Below are 25,290 nucleotides of genomic sequence, written 5' to 3'. Positions count from 1 at the left end.
GAAGGAGGCCCAGGTGAGCCGAGAGCCGAGGCGTTCCGGAGAGGTCGCGCTGGGACTGCAGCTGGTCCCCGGCACACTCACCCGGCGCTCCTTCCACTCCGACCCCTGCCCCACCCCACCCGCATGGGGCCAGGGGGCGTCCGCTCAGCCATCACCTGGCACCTTCTAGCAGCTGCTATCACTAACCCCGGTATGTGGAAGAGCCAGGCTTAGAGAGTGGGCATGAAGTGCGGTCTCCAGATGCTGGGAGAAAGCAAGTCTGTCTCCCACGGGCTCTGCCCAGAGGCCAGGCCTAGCTCCTCCAGCACCTCGCTGTGGGTGATGGCGCCACTCGGAGCCCAGGCGTGGCACCTCCAGGGAGGAGCAGAGAGGCTCAGTGGAAGTCACGTCTGTGCCTCAGTTTCTCCCTTGGTCACACGGAGTCAGTGACACCACTGACCTCGTGAATGTATGGGAGTCGGGGGGCACATGAAGTCCCCAAGCACAGGCTGGGTGTGGGGGACGTGATCAGAATGGGTTTGCTCTCACGTCAATAAACATTCTGCACACGTTGCACCAAGTGGCAGACCCGGTGATGCCCACGCCAGGTGGATGCGTGACGGACTTTCCGGGGAAGGACCAGGAGGCCAGCCGGTCAGCTGGAGGTTGCTGCCCCGAAATGTCTAGCCCAGGGGTCCCAGGACTCTGCTCCCCAGCTGAGGCCCACATGAGGCCCTCCTCCCTCCATAAAACGAGGCTGGACTGGGTGACCAAGGCAGGACGATGCCACGCGTCCCTACTTGTTTGGTGTCCTGGCTCCAGGGGGCACTGCTTCCCGACACCAGGGAAACCGAGGCACAACGACCAGTCCAAGACACGAGGTAGCCTGCCCCTCAGCGGTCGCCTCTCAAGGCTCCTCTGAGCAGCCTGACCCTCCAACACCCAAGTTCCTCAGTCCACAGGCTTACCCCGGAGACCCCTCGCTCCTCATGAGCGACGAGGCTTTCTCGTTTCAAAATTCCACCAATAACTAGGAACAACTTTGCTATAAGAAACAAACGTATGACATACGGACGCACAGTAAATCACAGCACGAACATGTGCAGGAAATGCGGTGAGCTGCCGAGGCTGCCGGCGTGGCCGTCTCCAGGCTCCAGGGTCCCCGTTAAAACTCCTCTCCACGGCTCCCGCCGCCCGCCGCACCGCCGCACCGCCTGGCCGCGGGCCCCTAACTTAAGAGACACCCCTGCAAAATGTAGCATGGAGGAGAGTCTGCCCAGAGTTCTCCCTCCTAGAAGTTGGGAAAAGATGACAGTCACTCAAGACAGCTGCAACCCCATGTCCCTTGGGAGCACAAGCTGAGATGCACCACCTTCTAGAGCAGCGGTTCTCAACCTGTGGGTTGCGACCCCTTTGGGGGTCGAATGACCCTTTCACAGGGGTCGCCTAAGACCATCGAAAAACACATATATAATTACATATGGTTTTTGTGATTAATCACTATGCTTTAGTTCAATTTGTAACAATGAAAATACATCCTGCATATCAGATATTTACATGACAATTCATAACAGTAGCAAAATTACAGTTATGAAGTAGCAACGAAAATAATTTTTCTATGGTTGGGGGTCACCACAACATGAGGAACTGTATTAAAGGGTCGCGGCATTAGGAAGGTTGAGAACCACTGCTCTAGAAGATTCCTGGGGAACCCTGTGGTTGTAATTACAACAGGAGAGGGGCAGGAGCCTCATGGAGACAAAGCTGTTAATAAAGCACCAGTTATTAACACTGAATCTGCATCAATAACAAACCAACTGGATAAATCATTCCCGCAGCCTTTGGCCCCTCCCCACCCACCGCCTCTGAGGACCACGCCCACCTGAAGCCTCGAGCTCCAGCCCCGGCTCCCGAAGGCCACAGCCCCGGCTCCCAGCCCCGGCTCCCGAAGGCCACAGCCCCGGCTCCCGAAGGCCACAGCCACGAGTTTATGGAAAACGTGGGCTGGGACAGGTGCGTCGGTATCTCAGAGCTGTCAGCGTCGCCACGTGAGAAACAGGTGGAAGTCAGACCCGGTGAGGCCGGCGTGAGCCTCCACGGCCACACGCAGGTGGGAGAGTCGGTGACGAGGGGAAGGACCAGGTGGCAGGGTGAGTGGAGCAGAGGCCTGCGGAGCCAGCTCCCGCCACTTGTCCCGCATCCGTCCTGGGCTGAGACCCAGCGAGCCGACAGCTACAGCAGCACGACAGCCCAGCCCGGAGACCTGGAGGCTGACCGAGGCTCGAGTGACCCCTGGAGGGGCTCTGAACTGGGGGCCTTTGGGAGGGCCCATGTGTCCCCTGAAATTATACTCAAAATGCTCTACTCGCACCCCCCAAACTCCCAAAGAGGAGGGAGGGTGCACGCCTTTCATCAGATTCCGTGAGGCTCTGTGACGCCCCCTAAGCTAAGACACTGGCCGTCTGAACGCGGCTGGTCCCGATGGGGAACAGCAGCGCAGCCTGTGGCTCGATCCACCAGGGCGCCCGGAGCCGGCGCACCCCGACTCGCCCCGAACCAGCCGCGGGCTCCGCGCTCACGGCTGCTGGAGTGTGTGCTGTGGCTCCTCTCCAGGACGTACACAGGCAGGGCTTTCTTTGTTTTTAGAATAACTTTTATCGAGATATAACTCACATACTTTACATCTTCCATTTAAAACGCAGCGGTTTTTAGTGTATTCACAGAGCCCTGCAACCATCACCACAATCAATTTTAGAACATCTTTGCCCCAAAAAAACCCTGTTCCCTTTGCAGGAGTAACAGCCTTCCCATTTCCCCCAGCACTTCCCACCAGCCGAGGCAGCTCCAGCTACTTCCTGTCTCAGTCAACTGGCCTATTCTGGACATGCCACACCCAACTAGTTGGGTTTTTTTTTAAGGTTTTTGTTTTTTTAATCCTTTTCTTAAAAAAAAACGGAGGTATAACCCACATGACATAAAATAAACCATTTAGAAGTGTTCGGTCATGGCAGCGAGCACACCCCCAGTGCTGTGCAGCCACCACCTCTCCCTGTGGAACATTCCTTTCACCCCAAAAGGAGACCCGAACCCATGAGCAGTCACCGCCCACTCCGACTACGCCCCAGCCCTGGGGGTTCTGAGCGACAGCTCACTGTTCACTAAGCACCTCCCATCCTCACAGGCTTCAACTGCAATGGCGCTGTGTCGGACACCGGGCCCCTCCCCAGCTGGCCGAGGGCCCCTAACCCCAGGGACGGGGGAAATCAGCTGGCAAAGGAGCGTCACAGCTGACCAGAGGAGTGTCCCCAAAGCCCTGTGTCTGGCTGGGACCCGAGCAGGTGACGTCCACCCTGAACCACCCGCGCACCTTTGTACACCAAGGGGCACACAATGCGCTCGTGCCCAGGGGATGGAATCCTGAAAAATAAGCATGTTTTAGGGGCTGTGGCTCGAGCAATGGAGAGAGTGAGTGGCCGGGCAGACAGGGGAGAGGGCGTGGGGCCTCCCAAAACTGGTGGCTTCAAGGATGGGGGATTAAAAGGCCAAGGACAGTGGACAAGGCTGGGGACCCGTCACACTGGTCAGTACAGCATTTATTTATCTTGTACTCCGTCGTCTTCTAACAAGGGTAGGCAGACAAACGAACCACTAACAGAGTAACTTAAGGTCACGAGGAAATGAGGGGAATGGACAGAGGCAGGAAGCCAGGGGTGCATGCCTGGGCCCGGCCACCTAGAGGGCTGGAGCTCCCTGGAGGCCAAGGCGAGCAGGACCAGCATGGATGAGGGTCAGGGTGCACATCAGCCACAATCAAAGCTGTGCCCAGGAGAGGGACAGGCAGGCCAGATTCTGCACCTGCGGGAAGTCTCTCAGCCTCACAGCTTTCCCTGGGGGCGTCTTGCAAAGACCCTCACTGCCGGCTGCCAGGGCTGCGCAAGGCGAGTTCCCTGAAAACAAATGGAGGAGCCCGGAGGCCCCTGCAGACGGGCATCGCAGGTCTGGAACAGGGCCCAGCGCAGTCCCGTGGAGATTCTTCCCTAAGCGGAGCCTGGAGTGCTTGGGGCCGGCTTCGCCCTGACAAGATGTGAGGCCGACATTGTCTGCTGCCTGCTAACGGCAGACCTGCATGTCCCTAGCAGTCACTGCTGCTGGCCATGACAGATGCTGATGAATACGGAGCCCCAAAGGGCTCTGAACCAAGAACGGGCCTGACCACCCAAGAGAGGGGATAGCAGGAAGATGGCCCGATTGCGGAGGGAAAGGCAGGAGGGCCAGCTCAGGGTAGAATGAGCGGCTGCAGGCTGCAGGGGGAATGGGGAGCTATGGATGATTGTTGAGGAGCAGCAGTGTGTGCCCAAGTCCACAGCCAAGTGCAGCAGGCTGGATCAGACAAGGCTGCTCACAGGATGAAGTTACAGGGAAACACGAATGTGAGATTTTGTGTTTTTAAGGGAGCACGTTTGATGTTCCTCACTTAGAAAGGAATAACGTGAATTTGTTTATTATACAAGCGCCCACCTCACAGAACTCAGCTGAAATCCCCCGAAAGTCAGGCTAACGGGGCATCGTTCCAAAGCATTTCTGCACACACGCGTCCCAGCAGCATGTGTGCAAACGCACATGTGCTGTCCTCCGGTCCTGCCTGCATGGGCATGCGGCTCAGTGACGGCAGCCTTTCCTGGGAGGGGGCGTGTCCAGAGGTCGAGCGAAGGTCATGCTTTCACCAGACATGCTTCTGTTTTGTCCTGAACCCCTGCCTGGAAATAAAACCACCCCTTCCCGCCTGGCTGACTCTCAGAGGCAGGTCTGCTCCTGGGAGGGCCCCTTGCACATGACATCTTCGGGGCACCCCCACTCCATTGCATGGCCTGACCTTGAGCCTGAGACTCTGCTGCCAGCCTCAAAGCGAGCATGGGGAGTGTGTAAGTCGTTCCACCCCTCAGGTACCGTGGACCTGTCGTCACAGCGCCCATCGACCCACCCGTGATGGGTGCCTGTCATGAATGCCCCGCCGTGCGCTCCTGGGCAGGAGGGCATGCTGCTTCCCCGCTGCTCGGAGCCCCCAGCACGCACAGCACAAGCGAGCCAGTGGGAAACTCCACTGAAGGGGCCACTATTGGTTCCCACAGCTTCACTCAGTAAATATACCACAAACGTTAATTCACCAACATTATACGTGTATTTACATATATACGTTCACACATGCATAAAAAGAAAACGCTGTGCCAACCTTAAAATAAAATTCCATCAAGACGAGTGCTTTTAATAGAGAAAACCTCCCAGTGCATGGCGAAGGTGAACTTTAAATGAGACTTTCAGGATCCCTCCAGCAGCCAAGCTCCTGATGGGTAAGGGCTCAGGGGGCAAGTCCCCACTGGCTGACACCTTCGGGAGTGGGGGCGGGGGGGTAGAGGAGGGGTTGGAAGGCCAGTGAGCTCGGGGGCCTCCTCACTTGCTGGCCACTCCACAGGCTGCATCTCAATCATGTTCTTCCTCCGACCCCCAATGTTAATCAGGCCTGCACCCCTTTCCCGCTCCCCCAACCAGCTGGGAGCCCAGACCATGAAACCTAGCCGGGGTCCCTGTGCTGCTGACCAGTGGGCGGGCGGGGTCGGCTCCTCCCGTGTGGGAGCCAGCCCCCACGGGATGGATATGCAGCTTCAGGGGCGACATATAAGTCGAAGTCACAGATGCATAAGACAGAAATAGGCAGGGCATTGGGTGACTTTCCCATGTCCCCCCAGGTCCACCCTTAGCACCTATACCGAACTGAATGGTGTCCCCCAAACTTTGTCCTCTGGAAGCTGGGAATGTGACTTTAATTTGGAAATTGGGTCTCATGAGGTGTGACAAAACCCTGCTGGCCTGGCTACCCCCCAGTGTCTGACCGGCAAGTCAGGGGTGAACCCGGGAATTGGCATCTCTCAAACTCCCAAGGGACGCTGCTGGCAGTGCAGGGATGTGAGTCTGAGAACTGCTGCACAGATGTGGGAGGCTCTAAATTCTGTGCCCGCTCACTGCCTGCTGTCCTGGACAGCCTGCCCTCCAGCCCTGAGGGGGCCAGACACCACACCCGCCCCACACCGGGTTGAGGGCACGCCTGCCCCCACACCGGCCCCCTCCGTCTGCTGGAGTGGGGATGTGATCTGCTGGTGGGTTTCCAGCCCCTCCACCCCTCCCCGAGCTCAGAACTGGGTTTTCTTCACGTGCGCTGCCCAACGAGAGCCAACTGCTCAAGGGCAGGTCTGCCTGACATGCAGGCCCGCAAAGCTCTACGGTGGGTCCCACAGGGCGAAGCCCCTGGGCACCCGGCTGTCGGCAGTGCTGGTGACCAAGGGACTAAACTGGGCCTGGGGTTTTTCCAGGAGACCCCCCTTCCACGCATGCCTGTATTCAGCACTTGCTGAGCACCTGCTGTGTGCCTGCTGTTGCCTCGGCCCTGGAAAGAGGCATAGCAGAAAAGGAAGCAGAGCAGGAAAGGTGGGGTGCCGCACAGGGGCCGTGGGATGCTGGGAGGCTTGTGCTGGGCCCCATCACCTTCACTGGCCCTCAACCCCATCGTATCCAGCAGATGCCCTGTCCTGGGTCAGAGGTCTCCCACACATTGCAAAGGACACCTGGCACTGTCTTCCAAAGCACTCATGTTCCCATCCACGACCACGTAACACAGGCACAGTATCACTCCTCTCTGACCAATGAGGAACAGGCACGGAGCTCTGGGCTCCTCTCTGACCAATGAGGAAACAGGCACGGAGCTCCTCTCTGACCAATGAGGAACAGGCACGGAGCTCTGGGCTCCTCGCTGACCAATGAGGAACAGGCACGGAGCTCTGGGCTCCTCTCTGGCCAATGAGGAACAGGCACGGAGCTCTGGGCTCCTCTCTGACCGATGAGGAACAGGCACGGAGCTCTGGGCTCCTCTCTGGCCAATGAGGAACAGGCACGGAGCTCTGGACTCCTCTCTGACCAATGAGGAACAGGCACGGAGCTCTGGGCTCCTCTCTGACCAATGAGGAAACAGGCACGGAGCTCCTCTCTGACCAATGAGGAACAGGCACGGAGCTCTGGGCTCCTCGCTGACCAATGAGGAACAGGCACGGAGCTCTGGGCTCCTCTCTGACCAATGAGGAACAGGCACGGAGCTCTGGGCTCCTCTCTGGCCGATGAGGAACAGGCACGGAGCTCTGGACTCCTCTCTGACCAATGAGGAACAGGCACGGAGCTCTGGGCTCCTCTCTGACCAATGAGGAACAGGCACGGAGCTCTGGGCTCCTCTCTGGCCAATGAGGAAACAGGCACGGAGCTCTGGGCTCCTCTCTGACCAATGAGGAACAGGCACGGAGCTCTGGGCTCCTCTCTGACCAATGAGGAACAGGCACGGAGCTCTGGGCTCCTCTCTGGCCAATGAGGAACAGGCACGGAGCTCTGGGCTTCCATAGTCCATTCGTGGTCTGGCCTAGTTGATCTAAATTCTCTTCCAGCTCAGAATCGTGCCCAGAGTCTAGGATAAAGGGCCGGATCCTGAGGTTGTGTTGTCCTCCCAGCCACCTGCTTTGGGGAAGGACCGTGTACTGGGGTAAATAGTGTCTCCCCCCAAGTTCACCAGAGCCCGTGAACACGGCCTCAGCTGGAAATAGCACATATGCAGTTAGTTCAGATAAGGTCATGCTTGTTGGATGAGGCTGGGCCCTAAGTCCAATGACAGGGGGAAGGCCACGCGAGGACGGAGACGAGGCCTGGAGGCCCCAGGGGCTGGAAGAGGTAGGAAGGCCTCCTCCCGCTCCCCCCAAGGATCCTCCAAGGAGCTACAGGCAGAAACCCACCTGGGCCCACCAGGGACGCTCCCTGTGCAGGGAGCAGCGCGGCTGTGCACACCTCCCGAGTGCCAGGTAGGCTGTGGCTGGCAGCGGGCGGAGACAGACACGTTTCTCGGGCCACCCGAGTGGTCATCTTTCAGAAGTGGAGATGTGCTTTGGGTACATTGAGAGGAAAAGGCACCCACAGGAGACAAACATATGCATCCAGATAAGGCCCTTTCAGATTCAGACAAGACTGGGTGTGGGGCAGGGCGGGCGGGACCACCCTCCTGTGGGATCCAGGACTGAGCCCCATCCTCTGCCAAGTCCAAATTCCAGGAGTGTGTAGGGCCATGCGCCCTCCGGAGGCTCTGTCGGAGGGTCCTTCCTGCCTCTGCCAGCGCCTGGAGCTCCGGGTGTCCCTGGGCTGTGGCCACATCACTCCAAGACTGTCTTCCCACGGACTCCCCTCTGTGTCTGGCTGCTCTTCTGTCTCTGACAAGGATACCAGTCATCGGATTTAGGGCCTCCCTCACCCAGGGTGGCTGCATTTCCAGGCCCTTCACTCAACTCCATCTGCACAGACCCTTTTTCCAAGGAAGGGTCCTGGTGGACGAGTGTGTTGGGGGCCACGGTTCAGCTCGGGGATGCCGGGCTCGCTGCTGCCTGGCTGCGGTCGCTGGACAAGGAGGCAGGGCCGGTGCCTGCCCCACACAGAATACCTTTCCCTCTGTCGGTGTGCAAAGTCGTCTCCCGCCTCCGGCAGGAGGGCCGTGTCAGACCCGTGTGTCCTGCCCCGCCTCCCCCACCCCTACCCCACGGGCCAGCGAAGGACAGGTGTTTTTTAGGGGAGAACAGACAACTGTGGTTTCCCTGAACAAAAGCTGATATCTCAGAGCCAGAAGTTAGGGAAACACGAGTGCGGGAATTATAATTTCACATCAGCGCAACATCCTTCCTCTGGCGGCCGCGTGCCGGGCCATTCACCCTTTGTCTCTGCATCACTAAAAACGCGCTAAGGAGCTGCCTCCAGCCAAGGAATAACGTGTCTCAGTAAAGGATCGTGGAGCTGCGATAAGGCCTGTTATGCCAGTAAATGAGCACAGTGCTGGCTCACAGAAAGGCCCACCCACTCGGCCTCCCATTGACGGGCTAAGAACCAGGGGGTTCCGTCAGCTGCAGCCTGGGCAGGAGCAGCAGAGCCAATACTGCTGGTGCCGCGGCCGCACACCCGGCTCCCGCACCGTCTTGTCTGACCTCTTGCCCATAGACAGCCATCCAGGTCCAGTCACCCTCCATGTGCTCAGCCCCTTGCACTCGCTCCACTCATCCCGACGCCATGAGGTCGGCAAGGCCCTCTCTTGCAGGTGAGAAAACTTGGGGCCTGGGAGGTTGAGGGACCTGTCTGGGGTCCCAGGAAGTGGTGGCAGAGTCCGGGACGCATTGAGCAGGTCGGGGACAGCACCGATGCCAGCATTTTAAGGAAGGAAGTGCCATTGTTCAATAGGAACAGCAGTCCTGGTGCCTCCCTGTGGCTCCTGCCAGGTTCCCTGGTTCAGGATCCCGCCCCATCCCACCCCTACCGTGTCTCTCCCGCCCACACCTTCTCAGCCATGGAGGAGAAATGGGCAGGAAATGGGCGGGCTGTGCAATCGAGGCTTTGCCCTAGGAGAGGTGCTGACAGCCGGGGTGACCCAGCCGAGGGGCGAGGCTGATGACACAGGACAGGAGCACTGATGAGGATCAAATCTCCACACAACATTTCACAGATGAGAAAACCAAAGCCCAGGGAGGTGAGGGGGCCCTCCAGCATCGCACCAGGGGAAGCGGGGTCGGGTCTCAGACCAGGGGCTCTGGGCCCGCACGGGGCAGGGGGTTCTGGCAGTCAGCAGGAGGCAGGGGTACTTTTCTTCCTGTTTTCAAAATGTGTTGTTTCCCGCCCCCCTCACTCCTGGAAGATCTTCACGCATTACAGAGGGTATATGCACACGTGATGGGTGAAGCTGTGTCCGAACACAGGAAGTTCTAACCCCTGGGACCCGTGAATGTGACCTTGTTTGGAAGTAGGGTCTTTGCAGATGTAATAAAGCTAAAATGTGATCTTTAGGGTGGGTCCCTAATCCACGTATGAAAAGAGGGACTGGGACACGGACACACAGAGAGGGAGGGACAGGGGAGAAGCCACCATCCACCAGTCAAGACGGGAGGCCTCAGACAGAGCCAGGCAGGCGGCCTGCAGCGTCCAGCCCGGGAGAGAGAAATCTGCTGCTTCAGCCGTCGGAGCAGACTAAGGCAGAGTCTGTTCTATTTCCGCAGCCTCCTCTCACTTGTGGCCTCTCTTCTCACTGGCCATTGCTCATCCTGAAGTCCCACTCTGGCCTTCAGTTTGACCCAATCCCACTAGCCTGGTGGCTCAGGGGGGCTCCCATACACCAAATCCCAAGGCAAAGAAAGCAAACCTCTGGCCCTGCCTTCAAAGCAAGCCCAGCTTCCGGACCACTATGTCGAGGACAGAGACAGCCCAGCAGAGAGCAAGTTGTTCCTCCTTGGCTGCAGTTGCCAAGGCAACCCTGCCTCCCAGAGGGAGGGACCCACAACCAGGGCTGGGTGTGCAGCAGGCCTCCCACCCTTCTGAGCCAGTGCCCAGAACATGACCCAGCCCTGGAGGCCAGGCCCACTGGTCATTCCCCGAGGACTGGAGCCCATCTCTTCTGGATTTGGGATCCCCAGGCCCTGCAGCCCAGTATCAGCCAACAGAAGGCTCAGCCCATACACAGAATTAGTGTTATTGCTATTTTACAGGTGAGGAAACTGAGGCCAGAGAAGCTGGAAGCCGGGTTCCGAACCCGATATCCCTGCCCTAAATGTCTGCCTGTGAAGTGCTGTGAGGTGTCCTGGAGGCCCCACCTCCTCAGGGGTCTAAAACCTCACTGCCTTGGGCCCCTAAGCGAGGAAGCCTGTGCTTCGTCCTCCTCCCTCGGCCTCCCTCCCCACCCCCCAGCCAGCCCTGTCCCCTTGCTGCATGGTGAAATGTATTTTGGTAAACAGGCTGCCAGTCCCACTCAGCATGGACCCAATGCTTCTTCTGGATGAGGGGCTGCACCTTTCGCCAGCACTGTGACTTCCTCCCCAGGAGTCCATGCTCTAGCGATCTGTCTATAAGCAGGTGGACCCTTTCCAGGCTCGGCTGAGAGAGGAAGGGGTCAGGCTGGTGCAGGGGAGGGGGAGATGCCAGCAGGGACCAGTGGCCTCAACGATGATGGTACACACTTGAGTATGTTCAGCTGAGAGCAGCCACAGCCTTGCTCCTCATGGGGAGCCAGCGCCTGAAGGATCAGCTGGGAGATGGTCAGAAATGCAGGTTCTCAGACCTTTGCTTGGCAAGGTCTCAGAAGCACCAGCTGATGGCACAGGAGAGGGTGAACTCCCACTCCCTCCATCTCATATTCTGCCTGGAGTGCTCCCCCCACCACTCAGTGGGTTCCAGAACCACACACTAGAGCAGTGGTTCTCAACCTTCCTAATGCCGCGACCCTTTAATACAGTTCCTCATGTTGTGGTGACCACCAACTATAAAATTATTTTCATTGCTACTTCATAACTGTAATTTTGCTACTGTTATGAATCGTAATGTAAATATCTGATATGCAGGATGTATTTTCATTGTTTGCGACCCACAGGTTGAGAACCGCTGCACTAGAGGGAGGATACCCTGAGAGTCCCTGGGAACCTGCTGGGGCACAAACAGGTTAAGAAACTTGCCCCGGAGAAACCCAGCCCAGGAAACGCTAGGCTGAGACAGGACACTGCCTCCAAGTCCACAGTTTTGCCCGTCGTGATTTGGGGGGTGCCGAGAAGGTGGGAATCCTCATGGGAAGCTCAGCCCTTTACCTGTGGAGACACCTGGGCTGGTCACCAGTCCCCACAGGCCTTAATTTTTCCATCTGCAAAATGGAGCCATCTCAAGGATTAACTGAAATAGCATAGGCCACACCCCTACCACACGCCCAGGACATAGTAAATGCTGGAAGATTTGGTAGCTGTGTTCTTTCAACCCTCGGTGGCAGGTCTTGCCCATCAGTGGGGAAGGGGGCTGTAGGTGTCTGAGCCAGCCCTGCTCCCTCCCTAGGATGGGGGTGCTACCCCCCTCCAGGGCCCTTCCCAGCTGCCCCCATGTGACTTAGACAGGATTTCCCCCAGCCATCCTCCAGTGCTCCCGCCCTGCCATAAGCTGAGATGGAGTAGACCCCTGGCAAGACCAATGGAGCTCTGAGCACAGGCTTGCAACCACAGCCCCAGTGTAGACTGTCCCCCAACCTCCATGGGTCTGCTGCCCCAAGGTTGGCCTGCCCAAGGCTCCAGAGTACTGGCAGGGAGGGAGTGTTAGAAGGAGCTGCTGTGTTCAGAGCAGGCAGAGGGGCCCTGGAGTCCAGACTTTGGCCATCCTGGGGTAGAGTCCTAGGGCCCTTTCCCCCAATTGGCAAATGGAACATCCCTTCTTGGCACAGCCCTGAACCCAATGGACCAGAATGCCTTGGGGGATTAAAAATGGCAGCAGAGTAAGTGGATGCTGCATGGACATGCTCCCAAGACCAAACTGGAATTACAACTAAAATACAGAAAATCTTCCTGAATAATCAACAGAAGACTCACTGGAGAGAACCCTGATAATTGAGGACAGAAAGTGGAGACCACATAGAGACTGGTAGGAGGGGCGGAGGAGCAAAAGGGCTGGCCAGGCTCCTACAGACAGCAACTGAAGTTCTGGAGAAGTATCTCAGCTGTGGGGGGTTGCCATTGAGAACTCTGGGGTCTAATCCCCAAGCTGGGCCCCTCAGCAGAGAGCACCAGAACTGAGAAGGATACCCACATAACACCTGGCTGTGAGAAGTAGCAGGGTTGTTGCTCACCAGGGAGAGATGGCTGGAAATGCAGGCACTCTCATAAAGGGCCACTGCACAAAATTTCCTGTGCAGCCACTCACCTTGTGCTCCGGCAGAGGGAGGGCAGAGTGGACTGGAGCTGTGTGAGCAGAAGCCAGGGTTAGGGCTCTGGGGTTAGAGCTTAGAAGGCAGACACCCCAGTTTCCTGTGCTGAGTCATTTCCTCATGCTGCAGAGGTCATCTTTCTTAGGCAGACAATTGCTATCTATGTGGTTTTACCTGGGGAGAAGACAGTTGGTCCACCCTATTGGAAAACACCTTGCCCCACGGTGTGGAGTTTCTGAGGCCCATTAAGAAACTGATAATAACAATTAGCCTCCAGGCAGAAGAAACTGCCCCACCCAGTTGGGGGAAAACTCTCACCACACCTATGGATGATTAACTGAGGGTTTTTCAAGACTAAATCCAATCAGCCTACAAGCAGAGATGATCTCTGTAGGCTTTGAGTCTTTGCCTAATCTAATTAGTCATAAACAGCATTTGACACTGTCCTGCACTAGAGACTGAGAGGCTTAGAGAACTGCCTAATACATAGTCACAAACCCAAACAGGCACCCAAAATGAGGAGACAAAGAAACAACCCCCAAATGAAAGAACAAGATAATTATCCAGAAGAAGAAATAAATAAAGCAGAGATAAGAAATTTATCTGAAACAGTTCAGAGTAATGATGGAAAAGATGCTCAACAGCATGAGAAAAGATATAGCAACTATGAAAACAAATAAAGAATAACATAGCACAAATAAAGAACACATCAGAAGGAATATACAGCAGATTAGGAAAAACTGAGGATCAAATCAGTGAATTAGAAGACGGTAGAAAAAGTCACTCAATCAGAGAACCAAAAAGAAAAAAAATTAAGCTAAAAAACAGAAGGACAGCTTAAGAGAGCTGTGGGACAACATGAAACATAACAATATTCACATAGTAGGTGTGCCAGAAGAGGCAGAAAGGGAGGAAGGGATAGAGAACGTGTTTGAAGAAATAATGGCAGAAAATTTCCCTAACCTGGTAGAGAAAAAAGTCACACAAATTCAGAAGGCACAGAGAACCCCAACAAAAAGAATCCAAACAGGCCCATGCTCAGACACATCATAATTAAAATTAAAGACAAAGAGAGAATCTTAAAGGCAGCAAGAGAAAAGCAAATTGTTATCTACAAAGGAGCTCCCATAAGGCTGTCATCTGATTTGTCAGCAGAAACTCTATAGGCCAGAAGGGAATGACATGAAGTACTCAAGCTAATAATGGAAAGCAAGGATCTGAAACCAAGATTACTATATCCAGCAAGGCTATCATTCAAAATAGATGGTGAAATAAAGAACTTCCCAGACAAAAAAAAAAGGCTAAAGGAGTTCATCACCACCAAGCCAGCATTTCAAGAAATGCTAAAGGGACTGCTGTAATGAGAAGAAAAAAGAGAGAGAGAAACCTAGGAATACAGAATTAAAATTTCAAGATAAGTACCTATCAATAATAACATGAAATGTAAATGGATTAAATCTCCAATCAAAAGGCATACGAAAACATGACCAAGCTATATGCTTTCTACAGGAGACCCACGTGAAAACAAGACTCACACAGGATGAGAGTGAGGGATAGAAAAAAAATTTTCCTTGCAAATGCAAAAGGGAAAAAAGCTGGGGTAGCAATACTCATATCTGACAAAATAGACTTCAAAATGAAGGCCATCACAAGGGACAACAAAGGTCACTACATAATACTAAAGGAATTGATACAACAAGAGGATATAACCCTGGCAAACATATATGCACCAAATATAGAAGCACCTAAATATATAAAAAGACAAACTTCTAGAGGACTTTAAGGAAGAGACTGACAATAATTAAGTCATAGTAGGGGACTTTAACACTCCACTAACTTCACTGGATAGATCTCCCAAACAAAAAATTAACAAGGAAACAGTGACTCTAAAGCACATGGATTGGATCAGATGGATTTAATTGATATTTATAGAGCATTTTACCCCAAAGATGAATAATATACACTCTTCTCAAGTGCACATGGGTCATGCACAAAGATAGACCACATATCAGGACACAAAACAAGTCTCTACAAGTTCAAGAAGATTGAAATCATATCACGCATCTTCTCAGATCACAGTGGAATGAAATTAGAAATCAACTATAGTAAAAACTCCCCAAAACATTCAAACACATGGAGGCTAAATAGCTTGTTATTAAACAATGAATGGGTTACCAATGAGATCAAGAAAGAAATAAAAAACTTCCTGTAAACAAATGAAAATGAACACACAACAACTACCCCAAATCTCTGGGACACAGCAAAAGCAGTCCTGAGAGGGAACTTCATAGCACTACAGGCCTACCTCAAAAAACAAGAAAAATCAGCAATAAACTATTTAACCTTGCAACTTAAAAAACTAGAAAGAGAACAACAAGAAAAGCCTCAAGGAAGTAGAAGGAAGGAAATAACAAAGTTTAGAACAGAAATAAATGACACAGAGACTAAAAAAAAATTTACCAAAAATATCAATGAAACCAAGAACTGTTTTTTTGAAAGGATAAACAAGATTGATAACCGTTAGCCAGGCTCATCAAGAAACAAAGAGAGCCTTAGCCAGTTTGGCTCAATGGATAGAACGTCAGCCTATGTACTAAAGGGTCCCAAGTTAGATTCCGGTCAAAGGCATGTACCTTGGTTGTAGGCTCCTCCCAACCTGGGCCCTAGTTAGAGCGCATGCAGGAGGCAACCAAGTGATGTGTTTCTCTCACATCAATGTTCTCTCTACAAATCAATGGAAAAATATCCTCAGGTGAGGATTAATTAAAAAAGAAGAAGAAGAAGAAGAAGAAGAAGAAGAAGAAGAAGAAGAAGAAGAAAGAAACAAAGAGAGGACTCAAATAAATAAAATTAGAAATGAAAGCAGAGCAGTAACTACCGACACCACAGAAATACAAAGGATTATAAGAAAATACTATGAACAACTATATGCCAACGAGCTGGACAATGTGGATGAAATGGACAAATTCCTACAATGTACAGTCTCCCAAAACGGAATCAGGAAGAATCAGAAAGCCTGAATAGGCCAATAACAAGTGTGGAAACAGAAGCAATAATAAAAAAAACTCCCAGCAAACAAAAGCCTAGATCCGGACAGCTTCATAGGGGAGTTTTACCAAACACTCAAAGAAGAACTAACACCTATACTCCTCAAACTATTCCAAAAAATCCAAGAGGAAGGAACACTTCCAAGCTCTTTTTATGAGGCCAGCATTATCCTAATTCGTGAGAATGTCCAGCTAAAGACACTACAAAAAAAGAGAATTATAGGCCAATATCCCTGATGAACATAGATGCTAAAATCCTCAACAAAATATTAGCAAATAGGATTCAGCAATATATTAAAAATATCATACCTCATGACCAAGTGGGACTTATTCCAGAGATGCAAGGCTGGTGCAATATTCACAAATTAATAAACAGATACATTACTAAACAAATTGAAAGACAAAAATCACATGATCATATCAATAGACGCAGAAAAAGCATTCAACAAAATCCAACACCCATTTTTTATAAAAATTCTCAGCAAATTGGTGGGAATTGAGGGAGCATATCTCAACATGATAAAGGCCATATATGATAACCAACAGTGAACACAATATTCAATGAGAAAAAACTAAAACCATTTCCCCTAAGAACAGGAACAAGATCTGGATATCTGCTTTCACCACTCTTATTCAACATAGTACTGGAAGTCCTAGCCACAGTGATCAGACAAGAAGGAGAAACAAAAGGCATCCAAACTGGGAAGGAGGAAGTAAAACTCTCATTATTTGCAGATGACATGATACTGTACATAGAAAACCCTAAAGACGCCACCAAAAAACTACTAGATTTAATAAATGAATTTGGCAATGTAGCAGAATACAAAATCAACACCCAAAAATCGATGGCTTTTTTATACATCAATAATGAATTCTCAGAAAGAGAAACTAAATAAACAATCCCATTTACCATTGCAACAAAAAAATTAAGATACTTAGGAATAAACTTGTACTCAGAAAACTACAGGATGCTGAAAAAAGAGAGATAGAAGGAGATATAAACAAGTGAAAGAATATACCATTTCCTGGATTGGTAGAATTAACATCATTAAAATGTCCATACTACCCTAGGGCAATCTACAGATTCAATGCAATCCCTGTTAAAATACCTACAGCATATTTCACAGAAATAGAACAAATACTCCAAAAATTTATATGGAACCAAAAAGACCCCAAATAACTACAGCAATCTTGAGCAAGAAGAACCAAAGTTGGAGGAATCACAATACCAGATTTCATGTTATACTACAAAGCCACCATAATCAAAACAGCCTGGTACTGGCACAAGAACAGGCATATAGATCAATGGAACTGAACAGAGAACCCAGAAATCAACCCAAGTCATTATGCTCAATGAATATTTGACAAAGGAGGCAAGAGCATATAAAGGAGACAAGACAGTCTCTTCAATAAGTGGTGCTGGGAAAATTGAAATAGACCACCAACTTACACCATACACAAGAATAAACTCAAAATGGATAAAATAAAAGTCGGGAAACCATAAAAATCCCAGGAGAAACCACAGGCAGCAAAATCTCAGACATCTCTCCTAGCAATATGTTTATGGACACATCTCCTAGGGCAAAAGACACTAAGGAGAAAATAAACCAATGGGACTAAATCAAAGTAAAAAGCTTCTGTACAGCAAAAGAAACCATCAACAAAATGAAAAGTGAGCCCACTGCATGGGAGCACATACTTGGCAATGATACATCTGATAAAGGGTTAATATCCAAAATATATAAGGAACTCATATAACTGAACAAAAGGAAGACAAACAACCCAATTAAAAAATGGGCGCCGAAACCGGTTTGGCTCAGTGGATAGAGCGTCGGCCTGCGGACTGAAGGGTCCCAGGTTCGATTCCGGTCAGGGGCATGTACCTGGGTTGCGGGCATATCCCCAGTAGATGTGCAGGAGGCAGCTGATCGATGTTTCTCTCTCATCGATGTTTCTAACTCTCTATCTCTCTCCCTTCCTCTCTGTAAAAAATCAATAAAATATATTAAAAAAAAAAAAAAAATGGGCAAAGGACCTAAATAGACACTTCTCCAAAGTGGACATTGAGAGATACAAATTAAATCGACAATGAGGTATCAGCTCACACCTGTCAGAATGGCTACCATCAACAAATCAATAAACTTGACAAGTGCTGGCAAGGATTGGAGAAAAGGGAACCCTAGTGCACTGCTGGTGGGAATGCAGACTGGTGCATCCATTATGTAAAACCGTACGGAGTTTCCTCAAAAAATTAAATATGGAACCGCCATTTGACCCAGTGAGCCCACTTCTAGGAAAATATCCTTAAAAACCCAAAACATTAATCAGGAAGAATATATGCACCCCTGTGTTCACAGCAGTATAATTTACAATAGCTAAGATCTGGAAACAGCCCAAGCGCCCATCAGCAGATGAGTGGATAAAAAAGCTGTGGTACATTTACACTATGGAATACTATGCAGCATTAAAAAATAAGGATCTCCTACCCTTTGAGACAGCATGGAGGGCCCTGGAGAGTATCATGCTAAGTGAAATAAGTCAGTCAGAGAAAGACAAGTATCACATGATCTCACTCATATGATACTTTAATTAACAAAATAAACTGATGAACCGAGTGGATCCAGATTCATGGAAGCCTGGAACAAAGTGTGGAATCTCAGGGGTGGCCTGGTGGAAGGTAATCAACCAAAGACCTTGTATGCATATAACCCATGGACACAGACCATAGGGTAGTGAAAGCCTGGGGTGAGGGGTGGGCCGGAGGGGGTCAATGGGGGAAGAAGGGGGACATATGTAATACTTTCAACAATAAAGATTTATTTATTTTTAAAAAAAGAATGCCTTAGAAATGAGATTAACATTTAAAAAAAGAATGCCTTGGAAATGAGATTAACATTCAGGCCAGGGGCAGCTCTCATGGCCCCTCCCGAACAGACATCACTAATCAATCACTGCCTTCTTTCCCAGGCTCTGGCCACAGCCTGGGAACCTTCTGTTTCAGCCGCCCTGACCAGCCAATCAGAATCAGCTGACAAGCTGTGAGCTAGACCTCCCTAGGCAGACTGCTACTTATTCCTGTATCAGCATAAGCTTGGGCCGGTCTGATGATCATAAAAACACTGTGAACAGTGCAGACACCATCCAAAGGGACCGCTCCCTCTACCTGTGCCTGAGCCCAACCAGACTGTGATGCACCTGCCAGAGGTGGTCAAGGGCTCGACTGTGCTGCCCAAACCGGCAGCACCTGCATCACTGGGGTGTCCAGAATGCAGATTCCCAGGCCCCCCCCCCAGCCCTGCTGAATCCGGAAGGCCAAGCGTCTGCCTCAACTAGCCCTGAGGACTCTCACACAGACGCGTGCCCCAGGAAGGCCTGTGGTCCTGCACCACAGCCCTGTTCAGGCTAAAGCTGGGGCCTGGCGGAGCCGGGCTGTGGGCCCTGAAGTTTGTGAGGCTGGGGCCTTCTTTGTGAGGAAGAACACAAAACGCCTACATGGGCGTGTTGTTAACGCCCAGGCGCTTGTGCTTCATTGGTGCCTGGGGTCTGGGGGCGGGGGGGGGGGCGGCCGAGCAGGGAGGGGTGTGTGAAGGAGGGAGGCCCAGCTCAGGCACGTGGGGGTCGGCGACGCCGGAAAACCCCTGGGGGTGATGACGAGCCATCGGGTTAGTTCCGTCTTGTAGCTGCCTGAGTCACATCATCCAAAATGAAATCCTCCTCAGAGGGCCCTCCTCCCCAGGGACAGGAGAGATGGCGGCACACGCACAGGTAAGAGCAGCCTTCCCAGGGCCCACCTGGTCCCATTGTCCCGCCCCGGTAGGCCCGGGCGCCCGACCAGGCCGAGGCTGACAAACACATCAGATGGCTGGTGGGACGTTTCCGAGCACCTTGGGGCTCCTGTCGCAGGGCCCGGCTGTGCACCCACAAGGAGCGTGCTTCCTCCGGGCGTCCTGCCCCTTGTACACTCGCCACCGGCACGTGGGAATCAATGAGGAACACCTCCCACCGTGGGTCATTCGCACTGTGTTGCTACGTTGTTATGGGCAGCAGGCGAGCTGGAAGGGAAGCCCATCAGACAGAGAGGCAGAGGTTCTCAGGTGTCCTCAGTTCACCGCAGCCTTTCCCACCTGCCATTATCCGAGCGCGGTGGCCAGGGATCTCACACGCTCCGGCGCCAGCGCTGCAAGCCTCCCATCTCCCCCCTCTGCCAACAGCCGGTCGTCATGGGAGGTCAAGTGTGCACCCTCAAGCTACACTGGTGGCACAAGAAGGCCGACCCCCCAATGTCTGTGCAGGGTCAATCCTCTGCGCTCCAGCTCCAGGCAGCAGGAGGGGACGCCGAGACCAGAGATGGGAAAGGCCTTGGCTCTACCTCACTCACAGCAACCTTCTGTGGGCTCCCCCGCTGTGTCAGGCCCCGTGCAGTGCCAGGGACACAGGAAGAAAGGCTCACATTCTGCCCAGGAGGCTTAGAGGGCAAAACAGGCATTAACTAACCACAGTGCCACTGGTTGTAACTGTAACCAGTTATAACGAATGCTGCAGAGAGCATGCGAGCACTGAGAACGCATTCCCAGAGGCTCACACCTGGTCAGGGAGGGCTTCCTGGAGGAGGTGATGGTGAAGGACTAGCAAGAGAGTGGTAAAGGTGGGTGTGAGGGGCTGGATGGGGCTTGTGGAGGTCCTAGATGGGAAGAGGGGGCAGGATGCTCCCAGGGCCCACGTAGAGAAAGGAGCTGGGGCAGGAGCTGGAACAGAGGCCGCGTTCACCCCACGGCCAGAGAAAGCTCTCCGAAGGGCCGGGGGCAGAACAGGACCAGCTCTGAGGGGCACACTGAGAGGGACCCTCTCGGGAAAACATTCGGACGCTGCAGCAGTCACAAGACCGACTGACCATTACTGCCCTCCACGGTGTCTGTGACTTCTTCCCATCCACGCCTGGGCTGATCACGTGAGTAAGATGGGGGATTGGCAGGGTTAAAAAATTATTAAAAAAGAATCCAAACAGAGCCAAACAGTATAAAATGAGAGTCAAGTCTCCTGTTGCAATTGCTCTAATGGACTTTCTACCAGAGCCAGGACGTGGGGGAAGGAGCCTGAACCCCACCCGGGTCCCTGGAAAGCGTAGCTCATCTGTTCAGACCCGGTTTCAACGTCAAAGGCAAGCAGGTCACACAGTGGAGCTGCCTGAAACGCTGGAGAGCATCCTGGACCAAATCGCGACAGCTGGCACCTCTCCTGCCACATCATCCCTTACGCCCACTTTTTCTCCAATGAAGAAAGTCTTCAAAGAAAGAAAAAAAAGGCCAAAATAATTAAAGAAATGGTGTCTGGTCCACCAGCAGGCTCCAGCCAGGCTGACTCACAAAGGCAGCCAGAGACAGAGGGGGGTCAGGGAAATGCCACCCCAGAGGGGCACTCCGCACCTGAGCCTGGGATGCGCAAGGGCCCCAGATGTCTGAGATTTGGGCCTGGGGGCGGGGTGTGGGGTGAGGGTGGGGTGATCTGAGGTCAGGAGTCTTCTCTGCCTGAAAAGACCATTGTCCTGGGGCTGCAATAATAGCAACCATAGAACAGGGGCTTAAAACAACATAAATCTATTCTCCCAGGTCTGGAGGCCAGAAGGCCCCAGGGAAGACCTGCCCCAGGCCCCTCTTCCAACTCCGCTGTTGCTGGCGATCTCTGCCTTGGCTCATGGCCAATCACCCCAATCCCTGTCTCGTCTTCACAAGGCCTCTCGCCTTGTTTGTGTGTCATTGTGTGTTTCCGCTTCTCTTCTCTTAAAAGACACTCTCACTGGATTTAGGGCCCACCCTAACCCAGGATGACCCTCTCTTGACCCTTACCTTAATTACATCTGCAAGGTCCCTATTTCCAAAAAAAGGCCACAGTCTGAGGTTCTGCTGGAATATCTTTATTGGGGTCCACCATTAACCTACTATGTGGTGTTAATGCTCCATTTCTGTGACCTTCGATCCCGGGCCAGACGTCACTCCCAGGGGGCAGTCCTGACCTCACCCTCCACCCTCACAAGCAGTCTGGGCCTCCTAGACTAGTATCACGACCCGGACGGTGTGATGGGGCTGAGTGTGTTGGCATCCAGACCCCCCATTCACCAGCTACTTTATCGGGGGCTGGGAAGCCTCTGAGCCTGTTTCCTCAGCTGTAGAATGGGTACAGCAGTACGGCTCCGTGCGGGGCCTCTGGAAAGACTAATGCGACAGCACACAGCCCTGTGGCTCTCAGCGGACAGATATTTTGTGAGTTTTTGTTGTTGTTGTTTTTAGCAGCTTTCCTGAGGTATAATTTACATACCATAACATTCTCCCGTTTAAAGGGAGAATGGGTTTTAGTATTTTTAGAGTTGTGCAGCCATCATCTAATTTTGTAACATTTTCATCACCCTTAAAAGAAAGCTCATACCCATTGGCAGTCGCTCTCCATTCCTCCCAGCTCCTGTCAACTGCCAGTCTGTGGTGTGTTGTTGTTTTGTGGAGTATTTCTCTCAGGCAGGAATTAAGAAGCCAAGGGCTGGCAGTGTCTGAATCTGTGTCAGCTGGGGGGTGGGGTGGGGAGGGTGGGAGATGGGTGTGCAGGGAAAGGCGGGGCCAGGGGACACCATGGGGCAGGGCCAGCGCTGCAGCCCTCCCCGCTCTCCCGCCGAGCCTGGGTCGCCTTTGAACTCCTTTGATTACGGAATTCTTTTTTGAGTTAAAAGACACTCTTTGCTGTAAAATCTGACAAAACTCTAGAAATCATGCTCTTGGAATAAAACAGGAGACAGAAGGGAAGTGTGGAAAATTCGCCCCCAGACACACACACCACAGCACTGCCCAGACGCTGCAGGCCAACAGCCACGACCTGGGAGAGCAGGTCTGCTGGGCTCACCGACAGGGGACAGGCGCCAGGAACTCAAAGCACAGGGGCAGGTCCTGCCCAGAGGGAGTGGAAGGTCTGATGGGAACGCTGGTCCGGACATAACCATGGAACAGTGAGCACCAGCCACGCTTTGGGGTGGACACAGGCCCGAGGCCTGAGAGGCAGGGAAGGACTGGCTAGGAGAAGAGGATGAGGGACAGCAGGTGCAGAGGCCCAGGGGAGGGGCGGGAACACCATGTCAGGGAACTGAGGGAGGTGAGGGTGCACAGGGAGGTGGGGTGGGCAGAGGCATCTGCCTCGTGGGGAGGAATGGGGGTGGTAGGAAAGATACTGGGTTTAAAACCTGCCACTGCTGCCCTGACAGGTGGTTTGAGTGTCATCGCATGCACCCAAAGGTCCCGGGCTTGATCCCCGGTCAGGGCTCGCTCATAGAGGAGGCCACAGATAGGATTCTTTCACATCAGTCTCTCTCTTCTCTTTCTTTCTCTCCTTTCCTCTCTCCCTAAAAATCAATTTTTAAAAAGCCTTCCACTGTCTGCCTATGGTGGCTGGATATTTTCTTTTAAAAAACATGCAAAAGCAATATGGGTTCTTTAAAAAAATTTTTAAATAAAAAGTGTGGAGAATGAATGCAAATTTCCCCTTTCAACCCTTTCCTCATCTATCCAAGACCCCACAGGTAACAATCATTAATTCTAGTGGATTCTCTTTCAGCTATTTTTCTATGTATTATAGGCATATACATCTTTTTTTTTTTTTTATTGATTTTAGAGAGGGAGTAGGGGGAAGAGAGAGAAACATTGGTTGGTTGTCTCCCGTACATGCCCTGACTAGGAATCGAACCCACAACCTAGGTATGTGCCCTGACCAGGAATCAAACCTTAGACTTTCTGATGCACAGGAAGACGCTCCAACCAACTGAGCCACTCTGTCCAGGGCTTACACATCTTATTTTTTAAAAATAAATGGTCATACTCTATATATTTTTTCCAATGACTTGTTTTTGCCATTAATATGTCATGGACATCTCTTGCTTATGAGTTCGCCAAGGTATTTCTTATTGTTCTTAATGCCTATATAATATCGCATTAAAATCTCAACAGAGGTGTTAGCACACCACACTCTTCTGTGTCCTGCCTTTTCTGTGTGTGTTTTTTTTCCACCCTAACACTGTATCTTGGAGGGTGTTCCACATCAGCAAACACAGAGCTTTCTTGTTCTTGTCAATGGGTTTTGTGCTGAAATACGTTGGATCTGCCCCTACGGAGGGACCTGTAGGCTGTTTTACATTTTCTGCTTTTACAAATCATGGCCCATTGATACCCTTGGTGCATTCGATATTTCACATACAAATCTACCTTCAGGGTATTTCAGGGTATCAACAATGCAGTTCAAATGTTCCTATAGTCTAAACTTTACTGATAGAGATGAACAATTTGCTATCCAGAGAGGTTACATCAATTCACAGGAGCAGCACAGAGAGCCATTTCCCCACATCCTCTCCAATTCAGTGGGTCATCACGGTTTATCTTTCCCGAGCTTACAGGCGAAACATCGCATTATCTCTTTGTGGTTTTCATTTGCACTTTGGTCATGAGGAGTGGGGGTGGCTTTGTTTCCTTGATGAGTTGTAAGGATATTCATTGAAAAGCTCTATGAGGCTGCCACTGCCACACCCCCACCTCACAGGTGAGAAACTGAGGCCTCAGGAGACCAAGCCCTGCGGCTGGTGTGCTCACCACCTCCAGCCGGAAGCCCACTGCGATCTGAGCCAGGCCAGCCCGAAGAGATCACCCAGGTAGGCCCTGGGCCAGCTTGTTTTGGGGGTCGGGGTGGCAGTGGGGTGGAGAGGGGCTCATCCTGGTTGCCATGGCAACCCAGAAGCTCCTGCTCATTAGAAACGGGAGTCTCCTAAAGAGTTGACTTCCCAACACCCTTTCTCCCTCCGCCTGCCTCCTCTCCCCTCCGGGATGCCGTCTATGTTTAGACCAAGCACCCCCTCTTCTCCTCCCTCACCCCACACCCCCGCACACCAGGAATAGCAGGCAAGCAGCCCCCCACAATTAGCCTACATACCCACTGAACAAGCGGAAAGACAACTCATTAGGTGCTGCGTGTCCACCCAGCTCAGGCTGGTGCACTGGGCACGTCGGCCTGTGACTGTCCCTGGGCCTGGCCTGGACAGGGTCGGGGGGTGGGGGAGGGCCCAGAACAGACAGGATGGGTCATGGCGCCAGGGCAGGGGCAGATCCTGAACGCAGGACGAGCCAAATCAAATCTGGGTACTGTCCTTCTCGGGTGCAAAAAGGCTGGGCTGGGGACATACTTACAACCAGTCAGGGACGCTCACGTCCAGTTCTCTTTAGTTTGCCTACTCAATGCTCTTCCTGAAACATGATCTTGGAAGTAACTTAGTCACAATCAGTTTGAAAAGGAACCAGTCTGTCCATGATGTCTGGACTGGGCCAGGGCCGCTGGATTCCCCTTCAGGGACCTGCCACCCCATGCCCAGCAGACAGGCCACCAGAGCATGCTGGTGTCTGGAGGGGGTGAAACGAGGGGCCCACCAGATGTGCTGTGTCCCCGTCAGCTCGGGGTGGGCCG

General features: G+C 52.3%; 1 protein-coding gene across 1 annotated transcript in view; it reads right to left on the bottom strand.

Moving 5' to 3' along the window:
• JPH3 (junctophilin 3) overlaps positions 1 to 25,290 on the bottom strand; it is a 92,965-nt gene that overhangs the window by 7,907 nt on the left and 59,768 nt on the right. The window lies entirely within an intron of this gene.

Source organism: Myotis nattereri (assembly GCF_964212035.1).
Source record: "Myotis nattereri genome assembly, chromosome: 15".
In the NCBI taxonomy this organism is placed as follows: Eukaryota; Metazoa; Chordata; class Mammalia; order Chiroptera; family Vespertilionidae; genus Myotis; species Myotis nattereri.
The sequence above is the reverse complement of the archived record's forward strand: the minus strand, read 5'-3'. Positions and strand labels throughout refer to the sequence as shown.